We start from the raw sequence: 21,631 nt of genomic DNA, 5'->3' as shown, positions 1-21,631 counted from the left end.
CCTCCCCTGCAGTGCACATGGTTTTGCCCCATACTTGCCTACTGTCCCGGAATGGCCGGGAGGCTCCCGAAAATCGGGTGTCCCTCCTGGCCCCACGGAAGAGCAGGCAAGTCTACCGGAATCGGGGGTCCCCCTGCCCGTCCGCCCACTTTGTGTGTAAAGTGGGCGGTCCGGGCAGTTGATGACGCGATTCTTGCAGAATCGCGTCGTCATAGCCACGCCCCCTGCAGTGTAATGCAGGAGATCGCGGCATTACAGAGCGGGGGCGTGGCTTAAAGCGGGCGTCAGTGAGACCCCGCCCTTGCTCCGCCCCCGTCCAGCCCTTGCTCCACCTCCGTCCCGCCTCCGGACCACCTCCTCAGCACATCCAGCCCTCCCTTGCCCCCTTGCTGTGCTGACCTGGCTGCTCTCTCCCGCAGAGAGCAGCCAGAATGTCGGCAACCCTGTTTTGCCCAACTGCTAAAAAAAATACTGCTGCGATCAACTTGGAATTACCCCCAATGTGAACTGTTGGTAGATCTCAAGGACTGGTTTGGCCAGCTCTGCTCTACCAGCTTTGTCAGATGAAAGGACGCCTTCTAGATACATTTAGGGGAAACTGCAAGGAATAAAAGGAGAGTTCAAAGTTAAGATTTCACCTGGAAAACAGTCTGTTTCTTCAAACTTGTACTGATTGAGTTTGCTTCTTGCAAACTGATAGAAAGTTGCAAAGCTTTCCACTGTTCCTGTTCTGAAGATAAACTGGGATTAAAGAGCAATTTCCATGTGCACAATAAAATCAGGAGCATAAATCATGCAATCATAGTTCATTCATTGGCTAATTAAGGGGAAAATATAGTGTGCCATCACCCAAAATGTATTAAAATAATTTTATATATATATATATATATATATATATATATATATATACACACACACACACACACACACACACACACACACACACACACACACACACACACACACACCATACATACATACATACATACATATACACACAAACAAAAAATCACCACAGTGTAAAAACAAAACTGAATGAATATACAGGATATAATATATAATATAACATGGTATGCTAAAAAAAGTCTATCATACCATAAACATTATATCTCAATAGCGCCTTCTCATTTCAAAGTATCAGTGAGGTCACTAAAATACCACTATTGTAGGCCTGGCCAACCTGTGGTTTTCCAGCTGTTATGAAACTACATAATCCAGCATGCCCTGCCATAGTTTTAGCATTCCCTAATATCAAAACCGTGATAGGGCATGCTGGGACCTGTAGTTTAACAGCTGGAAAGCCACAGATTGTCCAGGTCTTCACTATTGTAACACCGAACTGCAAACGAGGTTGTGCTCTCAGTCTTGCTGTGTAGGGTGCAAAGCCAAAAGGTGACACAATCTGCCCGGTGGCACATTTCCAGACATCCTACAAGCCACAGACCTGAACCCTGGAGATCTGCTGGAGATAACTGCCCTGCATGTACTTACTGTATTATGTTCCAGGTGTTCAGCTTCCGGGTCCCAGTGAAAGACCTCCAATTGATTTCCCTACTGCAGCTCAGACTCAGAAAATAGCTTTTCATTTACTGTATACTGTAATCCTCCAGATGAGCCTCAAGGTATGCTTACCACCACCACCACCACAGTAATCTGTGAATTTCACACTTGACACTGCCATTGATTACACTTTACTGCTGAGCAGAGGTGTTCGTTGGTGCAGGCACTGTTGACAGTATCACTGAATCTCACACGGAAGAGTAGCCTAGTACGAACGGTGTGATAGAAATACTTGGCGTAGAAGACAAGATTTCTGCCAAGGGTCAGTTTGGGATCAAAATGAATATATAGCTATAGAATACTGAACTAATCAAAGTTTCGTAGATGGGGTTGGGTACAAAATACTGTCAGTTGGTATCCCAACAATCAGAAGACAGCAGAATCCCAACACATCCCAGTAAGTATTCCTAGCCTGCCCTACTCCTTACCCCTTCCTCCCACCCTGGACCTTAACTCTAACCATCCCCCTAGTGCCTTACCATCCCCCACCGCCCGAGCCTAACCCTAACCCCCATACTTACCTCTTGGATGTGTTGGGATTCTGACCATCTGGATCCCGACTATTAGTACTTTAACCACATCCTCCATAAATGATACAGTAGAAAATAAGAATTTACTTACCGATAATTCTATTTCTCGTAGTCCGTAGTGGATGCTGGGGACTCCGTCAGGACCATGGGGATTAGCGGCTCCGCAGGAGACAGGGCACAAAAGTAAAAGCTTTAGGATCAGGTGGTGTGCACTGGCTCCTCCCCCTATGACCCTCCTCCAAGCCTCAGTTAGGATACTGTGCCCGGACGAGCGTACACAATAAGGAAGGATTTTGAATCCCGGGTAAGACTCATACCAGCCACACCAATCACACTGTACAACCTGTGATCTGAACCCAGTTAACAGCATGATAACAGCGGAGCCTCTGAAAAGATGGCTCACAACAATAATAACCCGATTTTTGTAACAATAACTATGTACAAGTATTGCAGACAATCCGCACTTGGGATGGGCGCCCAGCATCCACTACGGACTACGAGAAATAGAATTATCGGTAAGTAAATTCTTATTTTCTCTGACGTCCTAAGTGGATGCTGGGGACTCCGTCAGGACCATGGGGATTATACCAAAGCTCCCAAACGGGCGGGAGAGTGCGGATGACTCTGCAGCACCGAATGAGAGAACTCCAGGTCCTCCTCAGTCAGGGTGTGCCCCTGACCAAGTATCAGCTCGGCAAAGTTGTAAAGCCGAGACCCCTCGGGCAGCCGCCCAAGATGAGCCCACCTTCCTTGTGGAATGGGCATTTACATATTTTGGCTGTGGCAGGCCTGCCACAGAATGTGCAAGCTGAATTGTACTACACATCCAACTAGCAATCGTCTGCTTAGAAGCAAGAGCACCCAGTTTGTTGGGTGCATACAGGATAACAGCAAGTCAGTTTTCCTGACTCCAGCCGTCCTGGAAACTATATTTTCAGGGCCCTGACAACATCTAGCAACTTGGAGTCCTCCAAGTCCCTAGTAGCCGCAGGTACCACAATAAGCTGGTTCGGGTGAAACACTGACACCACCTTAGGGAGAAACTGGGGATGAGTCCGCAGCTCTGCCCTGTCCGAATGGACAATCAGATATGGGCTTTTTTGAGACAAACGCCGCCAATTCTGACACTCGCCTGGCCTAGGCCAGGGCCAACAGCATGGTCACTTTCCCTGTGAGATATTTCAAATCCACAGATTTGAGCGGTTTAAACCAATGTGATTTTAGGAATCCCAGAACTACGTTGAGATCCCACAGTGCCACTGGAGGCACAAAAGGGGGTTGTATATGCAGTACTCCCTTGACAAACTTCTGGACTTCAGGAACTGAAGCCAATTCTTTCTGGAAGAAAATCGACAGGGCCGAAATTTGAACCCTAATGGACCCCAATTTGAGGCCCATAGACACTCCTGTTTGCAGGAAATGCAGGAAACGACCGAGTTGAAATTTCTTCATGGGGCCTTCCTGGCCTCACACCACGCAACATATTTTCGCCACATGTGGTGATAATGTTGTGCGGTCACCTCCTTCCTGGCTTTGACCAGGGTAGGAATGACCTCTTCCGGAATGCCTTTTTCCCTTAGGATCCGGCGTTCAACCGCCATGCCGTCAAACGCAGCCGCGGTAAGTCTTGGAACAGACATGGTACTTGCTGAAGCAAGTCCCTTCTTAGCGGCAGAGGCCATGAGTCCTCTGTGAGCATCTCTTGAAGTTCCGGGTACCAAGTCCTTCTTGGCCAATCCGGAGCCACGAGTATAGTTCTTACTCCTCTACGTCTTATAATTCTCAATACCTTGGGTATGAGAAGCAGAGGAGGGAAGACATACACCGACTGGTACACCCACGGTGTTACCAGAACGTCCACAGCTATTGCCTGAGGGTCTTTTGACCTGGCGCAATACTTGTCCAGTTTTTTGTTCAGGCGGGACGCCATCATGTCCACCTTTGGTCTTTTCCAACGGTTCACAATCATGTGGAAGACTTCCCGATGAAGTCCCCACTCTCCCGGGTGGAGGTTGTGCCTGCTGAGGAAGTCTGCTTCCCAGTTGTCCACTCCCGGAATGAACACTGCTGACAGTGCTATCACATGATTTTCCGCCCAGCGAAAAATCCTTGTAGTTTCTGCCATTGCCCTCCTGCTTCTTGTGCCGCCCTGTCTGTTTACGTGGGCGACTGCCGTGATGTTGTCCCACTGGATCAATACCGGCTGACCTTGAAGCAGAGGTCTTGCTAAGCTTAGAGCATTGTAAATTGCCCTTAGCTCCAGTATATTTATGTGGAGAAAAATCTCCAGACTTGATCACACTCCCTGGAAATTTTTTCCCTGTGTGACTGCTCCCCAGCCTCTCAGGCTGGCCTCCGTGGTCACCAGCATCCAATCCTGAATGCCGAATCTGCGGCCCTCTAGAAGATGAGCACTCTGTAACCACCACAGGAGAGACACCCTTGTCCTTGGAGATAGGGTTATCCGCTGATGCATCTGAAAATGCGATCCGGACCATTTGTCCAGCAGATCCCACTGAAAAGTTCTTGCGTGGAATCTGCCGAATGGAATCGCTTCGTAATAAGCCACCATTTTTCCCAGGACTCTTGTGCAATGATGCACTGACACTTTTCCTGGTTTTAGGAGGTTCCTGACTAGCTCGGATACCTCCCTGGCTTTCTCCTCCGGGAGAAACACCTTTTTCTGGACTGTGTCCAGAACCATCCCTAGGAACAGCAGACGTGTCGTCGGAAACGGCTGCGATTTTGGATATTTAGAATCCACCCGTGCTGTCGTAGAACTACTTGAGATAGTGCTACTCCGACTTCCAACTGTTCTCTGGACCTTGCCCTTATCAGGAGATCGTCCAAGTAAGGGATAATTAAGACGCCTTTTCTTTGAAGAAGAATCATCATTTCGGCCATTACTTTGGTAAAGACCCGGGGTGCCGTGGACAATCCAAACGGCAGCGTCTGAAACTGATAGTGACAGTTCCGTACCACGAACCTGAGGTACCCTTGGTGAGAAGGGCAATTTGGGACATGGAGGTAAGCATCCTTGATGTCCAGGGACACCATATAGTCCCCTTCTTCCTGGTTCGCTATCACTGCTCTGAGTGACTCCATCTTGATTTGAACCTTTGTATGTAAGTGTTCAAAGATTTCCCATTTAGAATAGGTCTCACCGAGCCGTCTGGCTTCAGTACCACAATATAGTGTGGAATAATAGCCCTTTCCTTGTTGTAGGAGGGGTACTTTGATTATCACCTGCTGGGAATACAGCTTGTGAATTGTTTCCAATACTGCCTCCCTGTCGGAGGAAGACGTTGGTAAAGCAGACATCAGGAGCCTGCGAGGGGGAGACGTCTCGAATTTCCAGTCTGTACCCCTGGGATACTACTTGTAGGATCCAGGGGTCCACTTGCGCGTGAGCCCACTACGCGCTGAAACTCTTGAGACGACCCCCCACCGCACTTGAGTCCGCTTGTACGGCCCCAGCGTCATGCTGAGGACTTGGCAGAAGCTGTGGAGGGCTTCTGTTCCTGGGAATGAGCTGCCTGCTGCAGTCTTCTTCCCTTTCCTCTATCCCTGGGCAGATATGACTGGCCTTTTGCCCGCTTGCCCTTATGGGGACGAAAGGACTGAGGCTGAAAAGACGGTGTCTTTTTCTGCTGAGATGTGATTTGGGGTAAAAAAGGTGGATTTTCCAGCTGTTGCCGAGGCCACCAGGTCCGATGGACCGACCCCAAATAACTCCTCCCCTTTATACGGCAATACTTCCATGTGCCGTTTGGAATCTGCATCACCTGACCACTGTCGTGTCCATAAACATCTTCTGGCAGATATGGACATCGCACTTACTCTTGATGCCAGAGTGCAAAATAGTCAATAAAATACTGTCCCTGTCAAGGGTATCAATATTTTCAGTCAGGGAATCCGACCAAGCCACCCCAGCGCTGCACATCCAGGCTGAGGCGATCGCTGGTCGCAGTATAACACCAGTATGTGTGTATATACCTTTTTAGGATATTTTCCAGCCTCTCAGCTGGCTCCTTGAGGGCGGCCCTATCTGGAGACGGTACCGCCACTTGTTTTGATAAGCGTGTGAGCGCCTTATCCACCCTAAAGGGTGTTTCCCAACGCGCCCTAACTTCTGGCGGGAAAGGGTATACCGCCAATAATTTTCTATCGGGGGAAACCCACGCATCATCACACATTTCATTTAATTTATCTGATTCAGGAAAAACTACAGGTAGTTTTTTCACACCCCACATAATACCCTTCTTGTGGTACTTGAAGTATCAGAAATATGTAACACCTCCTTCATTGCCCTTAACATGTAACGTGTGGCCCTAAAGGAAAATACGTTTGTTTCTTCACCGTCGACACTGGAGTCAGTGTCCGTGTCTGTGTCTGTGTCGACCGACTGAGGTAAATGAGCGTTTTACAGCCCCTGACGGTGTTTGAGACGCCTGGACAGGTACTAATTTGTTTGCCGGCCATCTCATGTCGTCAACCGACCTTGCAGCGTGTTGACATTATCACGTAATTCCTTAAATAAGCCATCCATTCCGGTGTCGACTCCCTAGAGAGTGACATCACCATTTCAGGCAATTGCTCCGCCTCCTCACCAACATCGTCCTCATACATGTCGACACACACGTACCGACACACAGCACACACACAGGGAATGCTCTGATAGAGGACAGGACCCCACTAGCCCTTTGGGGAGACAGAGGGAGAGTTTGCCAGCACACACCAAAAACGCTATAATTATACAGGGACAACCTTTATATAAGTGTTTTTCCCTTATAGCATTTTAATATATATATACATATCGCCAAATAAGTGCCCCCCCTCTCTGTTTTTTAACCCTGTTTCTGTAGTGCAGTGCAGGGGAGAGCCTGGGAGCCTTCCCACCAGCATTTCTGTGAGGGAAAATGGCGCTGTGTGCTGAGGAGAATAGGCCCCGCCCCCTTTTCGGCGGGCTTCTTCTCCCGTTTTTCTGAGACCTGGCAGGGGTTAAATACATCCATATAGCCCCCAGGGGCTATATGTGATGTATTTTTAGCCAGAATAAGGTACTATCATTGCTGCCCAGGGCGCCCCCCCCCAGCGCCCTGCACCCTCAGAGACCGCTGCTATGAAGTGTGCTGACAACAATGGCGCACAGCTGCAGTGCTGTGCGCTACCTTACGAAGACTGAAGAGTCTTCTGCCGCCGTTTCTGGACCTTCACTTTTCGGCATCTGCAAGGGGGGTCGGCGGCGCGGCTCCGGGACGAACCCCAGGGTGAGACCTGTGTTCCGACTCCCTCTGGAGCTAATGGTGTCCAGTAGCCTAAGAAGCCAATCCATCCTGCACGCAGGTGAGTTCACTTCTCTCCCCTAAGTCCCTCGTAGCAGTGAGCCTGTTGCCAGCAGGACTCACTGAAAATAAAAAACCTAACAAACTTTTACTCTAAGCAGCTCTTTAGGAGAGCCACCTAGATTGCACCCTTCTCGGCCGGGCACAAAAATCTAACTGAGGCTTGGAGGAGGGTCATAGGGGGAGGAGCCAGTGCACACCACCTGATCCTAAAGCTTTTACTTTTGTGCCCTGTCTCCTGCGGAGCCGCTAATCCCCATGGTCCTGACGGAGTCCCCAGCATCCACTTAGGACGTCAGAGAAATAAAGGATAGTCCTGTGGTCTGCAAGCCTTATAGTCAACATTACGTCTGACCTTTATTTCAGAGGGTTAAAAGGGCACACATTTTATACATATATATATATATATATATATATATATAAAGAGAAGCTGGGGATCAGGGCGACTGATGATACTCGAAAACTAAAAATGACATAGGACAGCCACCACATGGGTGTGTTGGAAGATCTGCTAAGCTACAAATTAGCTTTAATATGTTGACAATTGCATCCAACTCATTGATAACTTAACTGGAAAATGTAAACTCGGGCAACGCCGGGTACTTCAGCTAGTTGACTATAAGTATCAGAGTTTGAGAATCTCTCTGACAGAAATACTGTAGGTCCTGTAAAACCATTTCTATACTAGCCTGAACCTGGAATTTAACGCATTTCATTATCTGCCTGATGTCTAGCATACCAACTGCAGTAGGTGTCTTTCCCTTGAGAGATTTGGCAAGATTTTCAATGGGGTATCTTCCTTAATGTTACCTAAAAGATTTGTTACCATCCAAAAAAAGTCATCCCCAACATTTGTTGCCATCTTGGAACAAAGTCCACATACCGTGTCTGCACCAACAGATGGCTCTGATCACAAGGAGGGCTGATTACTTTTATTACTGCTACAGTTCTAGTTCCTTTGTATCCAAGTCAAAAATGCAATGACAGATCATATATAGAGGACTTGTGTCTCTTCAGAATCATCACTTACTTTCTGCTGATATGCTTCTTTTTCTACTTTGATGTATTTTTTCCATCTGTCTAGAGAGAGTCTCCTTCTCCAGTCCCAGCACCTATACAAGTTTACTGTGGGTATAATCCATTTTACAAATCTGCAAAAATTCAGATTATGGGATACTCAGCATCTGATGGAGGAGATTACAGTCTGAGTGGCCCTTTTAGGCATCTGTCTAGTTATTCTGTGTTTTGAGGTGCAGAACAAAAAAAAGTAAGTTTTCCCAATTTCCATAACTATTTGCCAAGTACACCTTGGCTCCCTGAAAGTCACTATCCAGAACTTGCATAAGTTGCTCTCATTGTTTTTCCATACTGATAAAAATGGGTTTCTCTTCCACACTACGTAGGGAAATTCAGGTGTTCCTAATTGAAAGTACACCAGGACTGTCCATCTATATGGAACTCACATTTAGAGGTCTCTAACATGGGAAGTCACTTTCCTCATTTCTGCATTTTCCTTCCACAGAAAACCTTCTGCCTGAGACAGCTGCCTTCTCATAGGTATGTCCCTTAGAGCTATACGATAAACAAGTTTTCATGAATACATACTATACACACTTGTTTATTCACTACAAGTCTGGTTAAATACAACCCAAATGACTGCTGCAACATAAATACAAGGGTATGCAACACCTACTGTAACTGCCATGTCACCAGTGGAACTCTAACATACTATAGGACTGTGTGTAATCCTTTGACTACCCAACAGGCAGTTGGGGATACAGAGCCAATTTGGAAGCTTGCCCAGGGCACCAGGAGTCTAAGGAGCCGATTTATCAACATCCGGTAAATATACTTACCAGTCCAGGGAGCCGGTGATCAGTGCTCATGCAGGGCTGCCAGGCATCGGATCCTGTGCGCTGCCATTTTGTAGCATCACTTTACTGCACCGGGAGTCACAGCACCGCACAGGAGGTCCCGATGACCAGCAGTCCTGCAAGAGCACCAATCACCAGCTCCCGGGACTGATAAAACTGAGCTGATCGCTCGAGCCCGCTCCCAGCATAGCTTTCTCTGCAGGGGGGTAGAGAAAGTTGTAATGAAGGGTTCCCTGTGATAACGCCCGCTGCAGCTTGCGTAATCACAGGGCTCATTGCGGGTTTTTTAAACAATTTTTTTAATTTAAATCTGCCCACATCACATTATAAGTATGGGAAATGCGATCTGATTACTAAAAAATTTTTAAAAAGAAATTAAGAGTTTGGAGCAGTTTCACAAAAACTGCTCCAAAGGCCCTTTAATACATTTCAGTGACACTAAAATAATTATTTTAGTATAAATAATGTTAATAAATATGCCCCTATGTACTGTATCACCCTATCTGGTCAGCTGTTTGGACAAATTAGACAGTGACACTCTTTGGACAGAAGGCATATTCATATTTCATACCATACGTGAACCTTTAGAAATTTGTTCTACTAAGTACTGTATGTAGTTCCATTCTTCCACAAGACTTACGACCAGCAAAAAACAATTTAATCTATTCCAACAATAGATTTGAAGGGTATTTTTCTAAAATGACATATCCTATTTAAACACCGCCTCTCATTTGCAGAGTAAAGACTGTATAGGTAGATTATATTACTAGAGATGTGCGGCTGGCACTTTTCGTGTTTTGTGTTTTGGTTTTGGTTCTAATTCCACTTTCTCTTACGTTCTAGAGGATGCTGTGGTCCACATTAGTACCATGGGGCATAGACGGGTCCATTAGGAGCCATTGGTACTTTAACAGTTTGAGAGTGTGGGCTGGCTCCTCCCTCTATGCCCCTCCTACTAGACTCAGTTTAGAAAATGTGCCCGGAGGAGCCGGTCACAGCTAGGGGAGCTCTACAGAGCTTTTTTAGTAAAAGTTTTAGAATTTTTTATTTCTGCTGCGGGGTACACTGGGCTCCACAAGTCTGGACAATGGGGTGTAGAGTAGGATCTTGATCCGAGGCACCAACAGGCTCAAAGCTTTGACCTTCTTCCCAAGATGCATAGCGCCGCCTCCTATATCACCCCGCCTCCCAGCACAGGAGCTCAGTTTGTCAGTTGGTGCTGCAGTAAGCAGGCACTTAACAGAGGGGCTGCTCCAAGCAGCCCTGAGAAAGCTTTTGATGAGGTAAAAAGTGAAGACTTCAAGGGCAGCAGCGGTGGTAAATGTCTTGTGACATTCACTGCTGCAGCTCCAGCTCTCCCCAGCGGCACTGTACACTCCCGAGCCCTGGTTGCCGGGTACCTACAGCGGAGGCTCCGGTTTTCTTCATGTTAGACACACACGGCTGGGGCTCTCCAGGATCGCGTGGCCACGCTTCGGGAGGTGGTAAGTGGGTCCCGCTCGCGGGACCCGTCTGTATCGCGATCCGGCGCGGTCAGTGGGAGGCGGGCCGCGCGCTGGCGGTGGACACTGTGGATACAGGTGATCCCACTAGATCACCAGGGCATGGGCGCAGGTCAGGTTTTCTCTTAAAACCGATTTTAATATCGCCCACAGTACCCAGTGGTTTTGCCAGCAAGGGGGATAAGGCTTAGACCTGAAGCCCCTCCCCCAGCCCCAGGGCGCCATTTCCAGCAAGTGTGCCCGCCCTGTAGCTGCATCTCTGTCTTTTCCTCACTCCCTGTCAGTGTCTGCGGCGCTATTATCCCTCAGCTCACTGATCCTGGGACTGCTTGGGCAAATCCTCCTATGTAAAGCCGCCTGGTTGTCAGTGCTGTGCCTTTACATGACACTTAAGTATTCTACCTGCCTTTTTAGTCAGTGTTAGTAAGAAAGAGTGCATTTAGTCAGGGGTTTATAGTACAATTACCCTGTGATATACATCCAGTTTCTTACTGTGTAGTGTTATATCTATTGACTATATAGCTGTGTAAACTAATCCAGTGCAGTATTATTGTCTGTAATAACCTCTGCATTGTACAAACTGTGACTATTTGTGTGTGCATTGATAGCTGAGTGGTGTCCATCTCCTGTCTTTCACTCGACTTGCTATCCCTATATTCTATAACCTGAGGGGGCTTGGTGCGTCAGGTGTTATTTAATATAGGATTTTCACAAAGATATACTGTATTACGTATTTTTCTCTGTGATTTAGTCACCATATCTCTCCTTGATCTCTGCTAGTGCTGACTACACTGCGCAGGGGTTTGGATTTAGGGATATAGTGCTGCTAATAATTGTACTGTGTTACCTCATACTGCAAGTTATATCATGTCTGCTTCTGAGGGTAACGGTTCTGGGTGGAACACACTGCTGGTGTTGCTGAAGCCACAGGCACATATGGGGAGAATATAGCAGCTGTGGGCTCTGGTTCTGGGGGCTCCTTGCCCCCCAGTGGGACTGTGGCAACGGAGGCACATACTGACCCTCCGTGGGCCGCTTTTTCCACGCTTCTGCATACGCTAGTTCATAAACTAACACCCCCTATGGGACCCCCAATGCCGGTACAACCGTATGTGGTCCCTGCAGCTAACCCGCCGTGGGCGGACGATTTATCTGCTCAATTAAAGAAGTTGAACCAGTCCCTGACTACTAAAAAGTCTGACCAACGCTCTCCTAAGTCCAAGAGGTCCTCTAAGCGAGCGCTCGTCTCCTCACAATCCACTGCTGTCACTGACATCTCGTCTGATGAAGACAGCACATACACTGACCCCACAGGTTCTGACTCAGATACGGCTGATGGGGAGGGTAGTTCACATGTGGATGTTCCTGATCTTTTGGAGGCTATTAAGTTAATTCTGCAGATTACGGATGATCCCGAGCCATCCGTTCCTCCTAAGAAACCAGGTAGGTTCAAACGTCAGAAGGTGATTAAACAAGTTTTACCTCACTCTGATCACCTAGTGGATATACGTCAGGAACCCTGGCAAAGACCGGGTACGAAGTTTGTGCCTCAAAAGAAGATGCTGGCTCGCTATCCCCTCGCACCAGAGCTGTCTAAAAATTGGGAAACGCCTCCTCCAGTAGACTCACATGTGGCTAGGATGGTGGTTTCCTCAGCTCTACCTGTCACTACCATCACGTCTCTAAAAGAGCCTACGGATAAACGTGTCGAGGGTTGTCTAAAAGCGATTTACACCCCCGAGGGTGCTGCACAAAGGCCCACTATTGTAGCTACATGGGCGGCAGAGGCTATTGAAGCATGGGCCTTAGAGTTAGAAGCTGAAATCTCCTCTAACCATGCTAGACAATGCTTGTCATATATTGTCACAGCTTCTCGCTATATTAAAGAGGCGGCTTCTGATGCCGGTATCCTAGCAGCCAAGCCCTCTACTACGTCAGTCCTGTCTCGCAGGATATTGTGGCTGAGATCCTGGTCTGTGGATCTGGACTCTAGAAAAACCCTGGAGGTACTCCCTTTCAAGGGGGATATTCTGTTTGGGGAGGACTTAAATAAGATAGTGGCTGACTTGGCTACTGCCAAAACTGCGTATCTGCCTAATACAGCTCCTTCTGTGTCGAAGGCCAAAGGCACGTCCTTTCGCCCCTTTCGTCCTTCAGGTAAAGCAAAAGGTCAGGCGTACCATAAGTAGGCCCGCACTTCCAAACCTGGTAAGCCGAAGCCCAAAAGAGCCTGGGCTGCCCGTCACCCTGCAGCCAAGACCGATAAGCCTGCCGCATGACGGGGCGGGCCTCCCCCTGGGGGATCCCAGGGTGGGGGGCTGGCTTCTAGGTGTACCCAGGAATGGTTGAAGACCACTTCAGATGTCTGGGTATGGGAAGTCGTCACTCGAGGTTACGCCATAGCCTTCAAAAACCGACCCCCTCATCGATTTTGCCAGACAGACGTCCCGTCGGACCAGACAAAGGCAAACACTCTGCATTCGGTGGTACAGACCCTCCTGGATACAGGAGTCGTAGTACAGGTGCCTCTTGCTCAGAGGGGCCAGGGGTACTATTCTCCGCTGTTTCTAGTCCCGAAACCGAATGGGTCCTCCCGGCCCATTCTCAACCTCAAGGCACTGAGCAAGTTTGTGAAGGTTTCCAAGTTCCGTATGGAAACCCTTCGCTCTATAGTTCTGGCCTTGGAACCTGGGGACTACATGGTCTCCCTGGACATACAGGATGCTTACCTGCATATTCCTATAGCAGTGTCACATCAACAATACATGAGGTTCGCTCTTGGCAACCTCCATTACCAGTTTCGGGCTTTACCTTTTGGTTTAACAACGGCTCCGTGAGTATTCACCAAAGCTATGGCGGTGATGACGGTGGTACTCCGCCGTCAAGGGGTCAGGATACTGCCGTATCTGGATGACTTGTTAATCCTGGCAAATTCCCCAGATCTTCTCCTGCGTCATCTGGATATGACGGTCCGGTTTCTACAAGCCCACGGGTGGCTCATCAACTGGAAGAAATCCTCCCTGGTCCCTGCTCAGAGCATGGTGCATCTGGGAGCGCTGTTGGACACTCACAACCAGAGGTTGTTCTTGTCTCAGGAGAAAGTCCTGAAACTTCAGGACAGGATTCGTTGCTTCCTTTCTCGTCCGCAAGTGTCGATACATTCGGCAATGCAGGTGCTGGGCCTCATGGTATCAGCATTCGACGTGGTGGAGTATGATCAATTCCATTCTCGCCCCCTCCAGAAGCTGATTCTAGCCAAGTGGGACGGCCTGCCTCACCGGATCAGGTCTCAAATGATCTCTTTGACTCCTGAGGTCCGTCTGTCGCTACTCTGGTGGCTCCAGGACAGACAATTGTGCAGACGCCGTCCCTTCTGGATATCCACCTGGGTCCTGTTGACGACAGATGCCAGTCTAAGAGGTTGTGGCGCGGTGCTGGAGTAGCACACCTTGCAGGGTCGGTGGACCAAGGAGGAATCTCTCCTCTCGATCAACATTCTGGAATTGCGGGTGGTCTTCAATGCGTTGAACCTAGCCCAGCATTTGATTCAGAACCGTCCTGTTCAAGTACAGTCAGACAACGCCACCACAGTGGCTTACATAAATCATCAAGGTGGCACTCGAAGCCGTTTGGCAATGAAGGAAGCCTCACGGATTCTACGTTGGGCAGAACGCCATCTACCGGTAATATCGGCAATATTCATTCTGGGAGTCCTGAATTGGGAAGCGGACTTTCTCAGTCATCAGGACGTGCATGCCGGCGAGTGAGGCCTCCATCCAGAAGTGTTTCAACTCCTCGTGGAAAGGTGGGGTCTTCCAGATGTGGATCTGATGGCGTCTCGACACAATCACAAGGTTCCGGTCTTCGGAGCAAGGACAAGGGATCCTCAAGCAGCATTCGTGGATGTGCTGGCAGTGCCGTGGAGGTTTCGGCTGCCGTACGTGTTCCCTCCGGTGTCACTCCTGCCCAGGGTAATTTGGAAGTTCAAGCAAGAAAAAGGAAATCTGCTTCTCATAGCTCTGGCGTGGCCCAGACGGCACTGGTTCTCAGACCTGCAAGGCCTATCGTCAGAGGGTCCACTTCTACTTCCACAACGCCCAGACCTCCTCGTTCAGGGCCCCTGTGTCTACCAGGACCTAGCCTGGCTGTCTTTGACGGCGTGGCTCTTGAAGCTTCCGTCTTAAGAGCTAAGGGTTTTTCTGAAGAGGTCATTAAAACTATGTTGTGGGCCCGGAAACCGGCCTCTACTCGGATTTACCATCGGGTCTGGCATTCCTACTTTGTTTGATGCGCATCTAACCATTATGACGCTTCCAAGTTTAGTACAGCCAAACTTTTGGCTTTTCTACAGCAGGGCCTAGATTTAGGCCTGCGTCTGGCCTCCCTCAAGGTTCATATTTCTGCCTTGTCGGTGTGGTTTCAGAGAAAAATTGCGACTTTACCTGATGTTCATACTTTCACTCAGGGTGTGTTGCGTATCCAACCTCCCCATGTCCCGCCTGTGGCTCCTCGGGACTTGTCGGTGGTTTTGGAGGCGTTACAAGAGTCTCCATATGAACCTCTTGGTTCAGCTGACCTTAAGTGGCTTTCCCTTAAGGTGGTGTTTCTGTTGGTTATTGCCTCTGCTTGAAGAGTGTCCGATTTGGGTGCCTTGTCTTGTAGTTCCCCATATCTGATTTTTCACCGTGACCGGGCGGTTCTTAGGACTCGTCCCGGATATTTGCCTAAGGTGGTTTCTTCGTTCCACCTTAATTAGGAGATTGTGGTTCCAGCTTTTGTCTCTCCTGATTTGTCTCCCAAAGAGCGGTCTTTGGATGTGGTACGGGCTCTCCGTATCTATGTGAAGAGAACTGCTTCTATTCGAAAGTCTGATTCTCTCTTTGTTTTGTTTGGATTTCACAAACGTGGCTGGCCTGCTCCCAAGCAGACCATGGCCAGGTGGATCAGAATGGTGATTGCACATGCTTATGTGAAGGCTGGTCTGTCAGCTCCTGTTCACATTACGGCCCATTCTACTCGGTCTGTTGGACCTTCTTGGCGGCCCAACGTGGTGCGACCCTTGATCAATTGTGCAAGGCGGCTACGTGGTCCTCCGGGAACACGTTCATAAGGTTCTATGCCTTCGATACTGTCGCTTCCCAGGATGCTTCCTTTGTACGCTGGGTTCTTGTGCCCGTTACAGTGCGTCCCCTCCCATAAGGAACTGCTTTAGGACATCCCCATTGTACAGACTTGTGGAGCCCAGTGTACCCCACAGCAGAAAACGAGTTTTATGGTAAGAACTTACCCTTGTTAAAACTCTTTCTGCGAGGTACACTGGGCTCCACAAGGCGCCCACCCTGACGCACTTAGCTTCTTTGGGTTGATATGGCATTAGCCGCTGACACTTCTCTTGTCGTGAGAGTGTGGTGTATGTGGCTAATAACCGTTGTCATCTCTTTTCCTGCTACTGCATTGGGCTGGTTAACTAAATTGAGCTTCTGTGCTGGGTGGCGGGGTGATATAGGAGGCGGTGCTATGCATCTTGGGAAGAAGGTCAAAGCTTTGAGCCTGTTGGTGCCTCGGATCAAGATCCTACTCTACACCCCATTGTCCAGACTTGTGGAGCCCAGTGTACCTTGTAGAAAGAGTTTTAACAAGAGTAGGTTCTTACCATAAAACTCGTTTTTACAGGGAGGCTGCTGGCAACAGCCTCCATGCTTCATGGGACTAAGGGGGGAGTAGTGTCCGCACTGCTGGGTCTGAGCCACTTACTCCGCTGACAGGACACTGAGCTCCTGAGAGGATAGATCGCTCCCTGCCACAGGGGATTGCTCACCCCAGCAGCATGCCGCCACCCCAGCAGCATGCCGCCACCAGAGCTGAAGATCGGTGGAGAGTGAGACACCGACCCCCCCTAGCAACCGGGGGGCCGGTGTGAAGATGGCGGCATCAGGGTGGGAGCGTGGTCTCACCTGCGCTCCGGAGGCTCAGCGGTACATATTGCGTCACTGTGAGGGGCGCCCTGAGCCAGCTCCTGCACCCTACACTGGTCACAAAGCCTGTTGGGGTCCCAGGATCTCAGCCAGCATCAATCCTCAGGCCAGTATAATCCTATGAAGAGCAGGAAGACAGCGCCATTTTGGGGGCGGAGCTTCTCCTCAGAGCGGACTCAGCAGCGTTCAGTGTCATTTTCCTGCCTGCACAGCGCTGATCAGGGAAAGCAAGTCCCTCCACAGCAACTCCGGCTATCTCTCACGGTACCAGGGGGTTGTGGAAGGGGGGGGAGGCTGCAAAACGACTGTGTAACCTATTAAGGTGCACAGTCAGCGCTTATAAGGGGTCTCCCTTTATATTAAAAGTGCTTTCCCTGAGGAGGATGGGAAAAAGTGGGAAAACCCGCCCATTGTTGACGCATCTGTGTCCAGACTCTCAAGAAAGGTAGTTTTACCTGTTTCAGGATCTACCGCCTTGAAGGAGCCGGCTGATCGTAAAATGTACACTGCTTCTGGGGCCATACTGCGTCCCACTTTTTCTAGTGCGTGGATTGCAAAAGCTATAGCAAAGTGGTCAGGCACCTTACTTGAGGAGTTGGATACAATGGATAAAGGGGACGTTGAATTGTTTTTGCGTAACATTCAAGATTCAGCATGTTTTCTGGTAGAATCCATGAGAGACCTGGGTTCCATGGCTGTAGGAATCGCTTCCATGTCTGTTTCAGCTTGTCGGGGGCTGTGGCTGCGCCAGTGGTCTGCCGACGCGGAATCCAGAAGTGTGGAGACCCTACCCTTCACAGGTCAGGCTCTCTTTGGGGAAGCATTGGATGCATGGATATCTACGGCTACTGCGGGTAAGTCTCCGTTTCTTCCCTCAGCTGCACCTGCTCCGAATAAATCTTTCTCTTCACCTGCATCACAGTCCTTTCAGTCTAACAAACCTAGAAAGGCCAAACCGTCTAATACCTTCTTTAGGGGAGGTCGAGCTAAATCCAAGAAACCTGATGCTGCAGGTTCCCAGGAACCTAAGCCTGCTTCAGGTACACCGAAGTCCTCCGCATGACGGTGGATCGCGCGGCCTGGAGATGCCCCAGTGGTAGTGAGACTCAGACAGTTCAGACACGTCTGGGTGTCATCCGGTCTGGATCCCTGGGTGCAAGATATTGTATCCCAGGGGTACAGGCTGGAATTTCAAGATCTCCCTCCTCACCGATTCTTCAAATCAGGCTTGCCAGTATTGCTGGCAGACAGGGCTATCCTTCAGGAGGCCGTCCAGAAGTTGGTAGATGGTTCGGTCAGACCCATTCTGAACTTAAAATTGATAAATCCCTTCCTGAGTTCAAGTTCAAGATGGAATCTCTAAGGGCAGTGATATCAGGCCTGGAAGAGGGGGAGTTCCTGGTATCCCTGGATATCAAGAATGCTTACCTCCACATTCCGATTTGGCCGCCGCATCAGGCTTATTTCCGCTTCACTCTGTCAGACTGTCATTTTCAGTTTCAGGCCCTACCGTTCGGCCTTTCCACAGCACCGAGGGTTTTCACTTTTCACCAAGGTGATGGCGGAAATGATGTTTCTCCTCCGCAGACAGGAGGTGAACATAATTCCATATCTGGACAATCTGCTGATAAAGGCGTCGTCCAGGGAGAAGCTGTTGCAGTCCATTGTCCTCACAACCAATCTGCTCAGAATACATGGGTGGATCCAAAATCTTCCAAAATCACATTTGGAACCAACCAGGAGGTTGTCCTTTCTGGGAATGATCCTCGACACAAAAATATTTATGTATAATATATACAAAATATATACATAATATATAAATTGCAGGCAGAGTCCCCATTTATATACATTATGGCGGCAGCGTCCCCCTTTTTTACACATTACGGCAGCAGTCCCCATTTTTACACATTACGGCAGCAGTCCCCCTTTTTATACATTACGGCAGCAGAGTCGTAAAATGGCCTCTGCTCCCACCCTTTAGCGAAGATAGCTGAAAGATGAACTACTTTCAGCTCGGCGGACCCACCCTGCTCCCTCCACAAGCCCCTCCGGCTACGGCACAGCAGTCCCGCCCAGCTCCCTCCCCAAAGCCCCTCCGGTTATGGTGATGCGGTCTTGCCCTACTCCCTCCACAAGCCCCTCCGGTTATGGCGATGTGGTCTTGCCCAGCTCCCTCCACAAGCCCCTCCGGTTATGGTGCTGCGGTCCCGCACTGCTCCCTCAGAGATGCATGTTTGAGGAGCATCTTGTAGCAGCACATTGTGAAGTGAGTTGCTGCCAACAAGTTTGTGTCCCTGTGTTATATACACTGCTGTCACAGGTCAGCAATGTATATACCACTGCCCACCAATGATTTTAAAGCCATTAATATATACATTGCTGGCACAGTCCAGCAATGCATACGTTATCGGCGCCACTGGCCACCAATGTATATGAATGAGAGGGTAACGTATACATTGCTGAAAATCTCTCATTAGAAAGGCTACTTACATAATAGGCTGGGCCAGCAGTCTTTTGACTCCTGAAAATCTCTTGCTCTTTGGGAAAATAGCTCAGTGTGTATGCACTACTTTGGGTGAAAGATATATCTTTCAGAGATGTTGTCAAAGGTGGTCTTCCGAGTTGATCGCAGCCAGCAACTTTTTGCTGCTGCTACGATCAACTAGTACACGCCTATGGGGGAGTGTATTTTAGCTTAGCAGGGCTGCGATCGATTGTGCAGTCCTGCTAAGCTAAAACTTTTCAAGCAGAACAAGAGTAGCCCTATACCTACTTACCCTGTGCGACAATCTCTGCGATGCTATAGCCGGCTTTGACGTCAGACATATACCCTCCGTTCTCCTGGACACGCCTGCGTTTTCCTAACCACTCCCCGAAAACGGCAGCCAACGGTCCAGATCCGCCCAGGAATGCCTTCTTCCTGTTAATCTTCTTGCGGACGGCTCTGCGACCGCTTTCTTCGTAGGATGCGACGTAACCCGGCGACGCCTGTCACCGGGCAACGTCACGCACGCACATTGCGGCCGGTGCGCATGCGCATTCCGGACCTATTCGCACCGCAGCGATAAACCGCTGCGTGCGAACGGGTCGGAATGATCCCCAAAGTCTTTTGAAATGAAAATCTCCTACAGTAGTGTGTATGGGACTTTAGTTAAATTCCACATTCTGTAAATCAGTAATTGTAGCTCTGAACATAATGTAAATTGCCTGTAATTATCTCTTTAGTTACAGGTTCATAAAAATGCACAGGAGGCAATAACATTTCACATGTAAATTAAAAATTACAGATTAACATAATAGTAAAAATATTTCTATTTCATATGTTTGTCACAGATGTTTCTCTTTCACCTAAATGGGACAGTATTTTAAATTGTGCAACTGGGAAAATTACCGGTTGTACAACTAGGGAAGTACAGCCTCTCTGGAAATAGGACGGTTTCAGAGCTGTCTATACAATTCCATTTACTTTAGTAAAATTTAATTAGTGTTTTGATGTGAATCACTCCCTAAGAGCAAAAAAGTTATTTTTCTAATTTAAAATGCAGCTGTCGCCATGTACTTACATTTTACTTCAATTAAATATATTTGCCACAAAGTTGAGAGGGAAGATTAGTTGAGGCTGCAGCTAACCACTCCATTCAACTCAATGCTGGGCCTCCTGTGTTATACATGAACGTGATTTAAGCACTTCTTTGCCATTTAGGATTACGGGGGTAATTCCAAGTTGATCGCAGCAGGAATTTTGTTAGCAGTTGGGCAAAACCATGTACACTGCAGGAGGGGCAGATATAACATGTGCAGAGAGAGTTAAATTTGGGTGAGGTGTGTTCAATCTGCAGTCTAATTTGCAGTGTAAAAATAAAGCAGCCAGTGTTTACCCTGCACAGAAACAAAATAACCCACCAAATCTAACTCTTTCTGCACATGTTATATCTGCCTCCCCTGCAGTGCACATGGGCCCTCATTCCGAGTCGTTCGCTCGTTCTTTTTCATCGCATCGCAATGAAAATCCGCTTAGTACGCATGCGCAATATTCGCACTGCGACTGCGCCAAGTAATTTTACAATGAAGATAGTATTTTTACTCACGGCTTTTTCTTCGCTCCGGCGATCGTAGTGTGATTGACAGGAAATGGGTGTTACTGGGCGGAAACACAGCGTTTTAGGGGCGTGTGGATGAAAACGCTACCGTTTCCGGAAAAAACGCAGGAGTGGCCGGAGAAACGGGGGAGTGTCTGGGCGAACGCTGGGTGTGTTTGTGACGTCAAACCAGGAACGACAAGCACTGAACTGATCGCACAGGCAGAGTAAGGTTGAAGTTACTCAGAAACTGCTAAGTAGTTTGTGATCGCAATATTGCGAATACTTCGGTCGCAATTTTAAGATGCTAAGATACACTCCCAGTAGGCGTAGGCTTAGCGTGTGTAACTCTGCTAAATTCGCCTTGCGACCGATCAACTCGGAATGAGGGCCATGGTTTTGCCCAACTGCTAACAAAATTCCTGCTGCGATCAACTTGGAATTACCCACTACATGCATTGAAATCCTGAGTTCAGGTACTGGACTGCACTCCATTCACTGAACCAAAATGATCATGATTATTGAATGAAAAACATACAACTCCATCAGTACTTCGTGTGTGTGTGTGACGTCCCCCTCCCCCCCCCCCAAAAAAAAAAAAACCACTGCTCCTATCTTAACTCAGATCCCTTGAGCGAGATACAGGAGATGACCACTTTGTTTGCTTTACCTTAATTGACATTCAAAAAACCTATTCACTGGTACCCAGGCCCAGACTACCCATCTGGCACTTCTGCCAAATGCCAGAAGGGCCAATGGACTTGTG

General features: G+C 48.6%; 1 long non-coding RNA gene across 2 annotated transcripts in view; it reads right to left on the bottom strand.

Annotated features, from left to right (window-relative positions):
• The window catches only part of LOC134947541 (uncharacterized), a 60,756-nt gene that overhangs the window by 14,963 nt on the left and 24,162 nt on the right, over positions 1 to 21,631 (bottom strand). For both annotated transcript variants that reach the window (XR_010182607.1, XR_010182606.1), the window contains exon 3: positions 639 to 730. This is a non-coding gene — a long non-coding RNA (uncharacterized LOC134947541). The remainder of the gene's footprint in view (positions 1 to 638; positions 731 to 21,631) is intronic.

This window comes from Pseudophryne corroboree, chromosome 8 (assembly GCF_028390025.1).
Source record: "Pseudophryne corroboree isolate aPseCor3 chromosome 8, aPseCor3.hap2, whole genome shotgun sequence".
NCBI lineage: Eukaryota > Metazoa > Chordata > Amphibia > Anura > Myobatrachidae > Pseudophryne > Pseudophryne corroboree.
The sequence above is the reverse complement of the archived record's forward strand: the minus strand, read 5'-3'. Positions and strand labels throughout refer to the sequence as shown.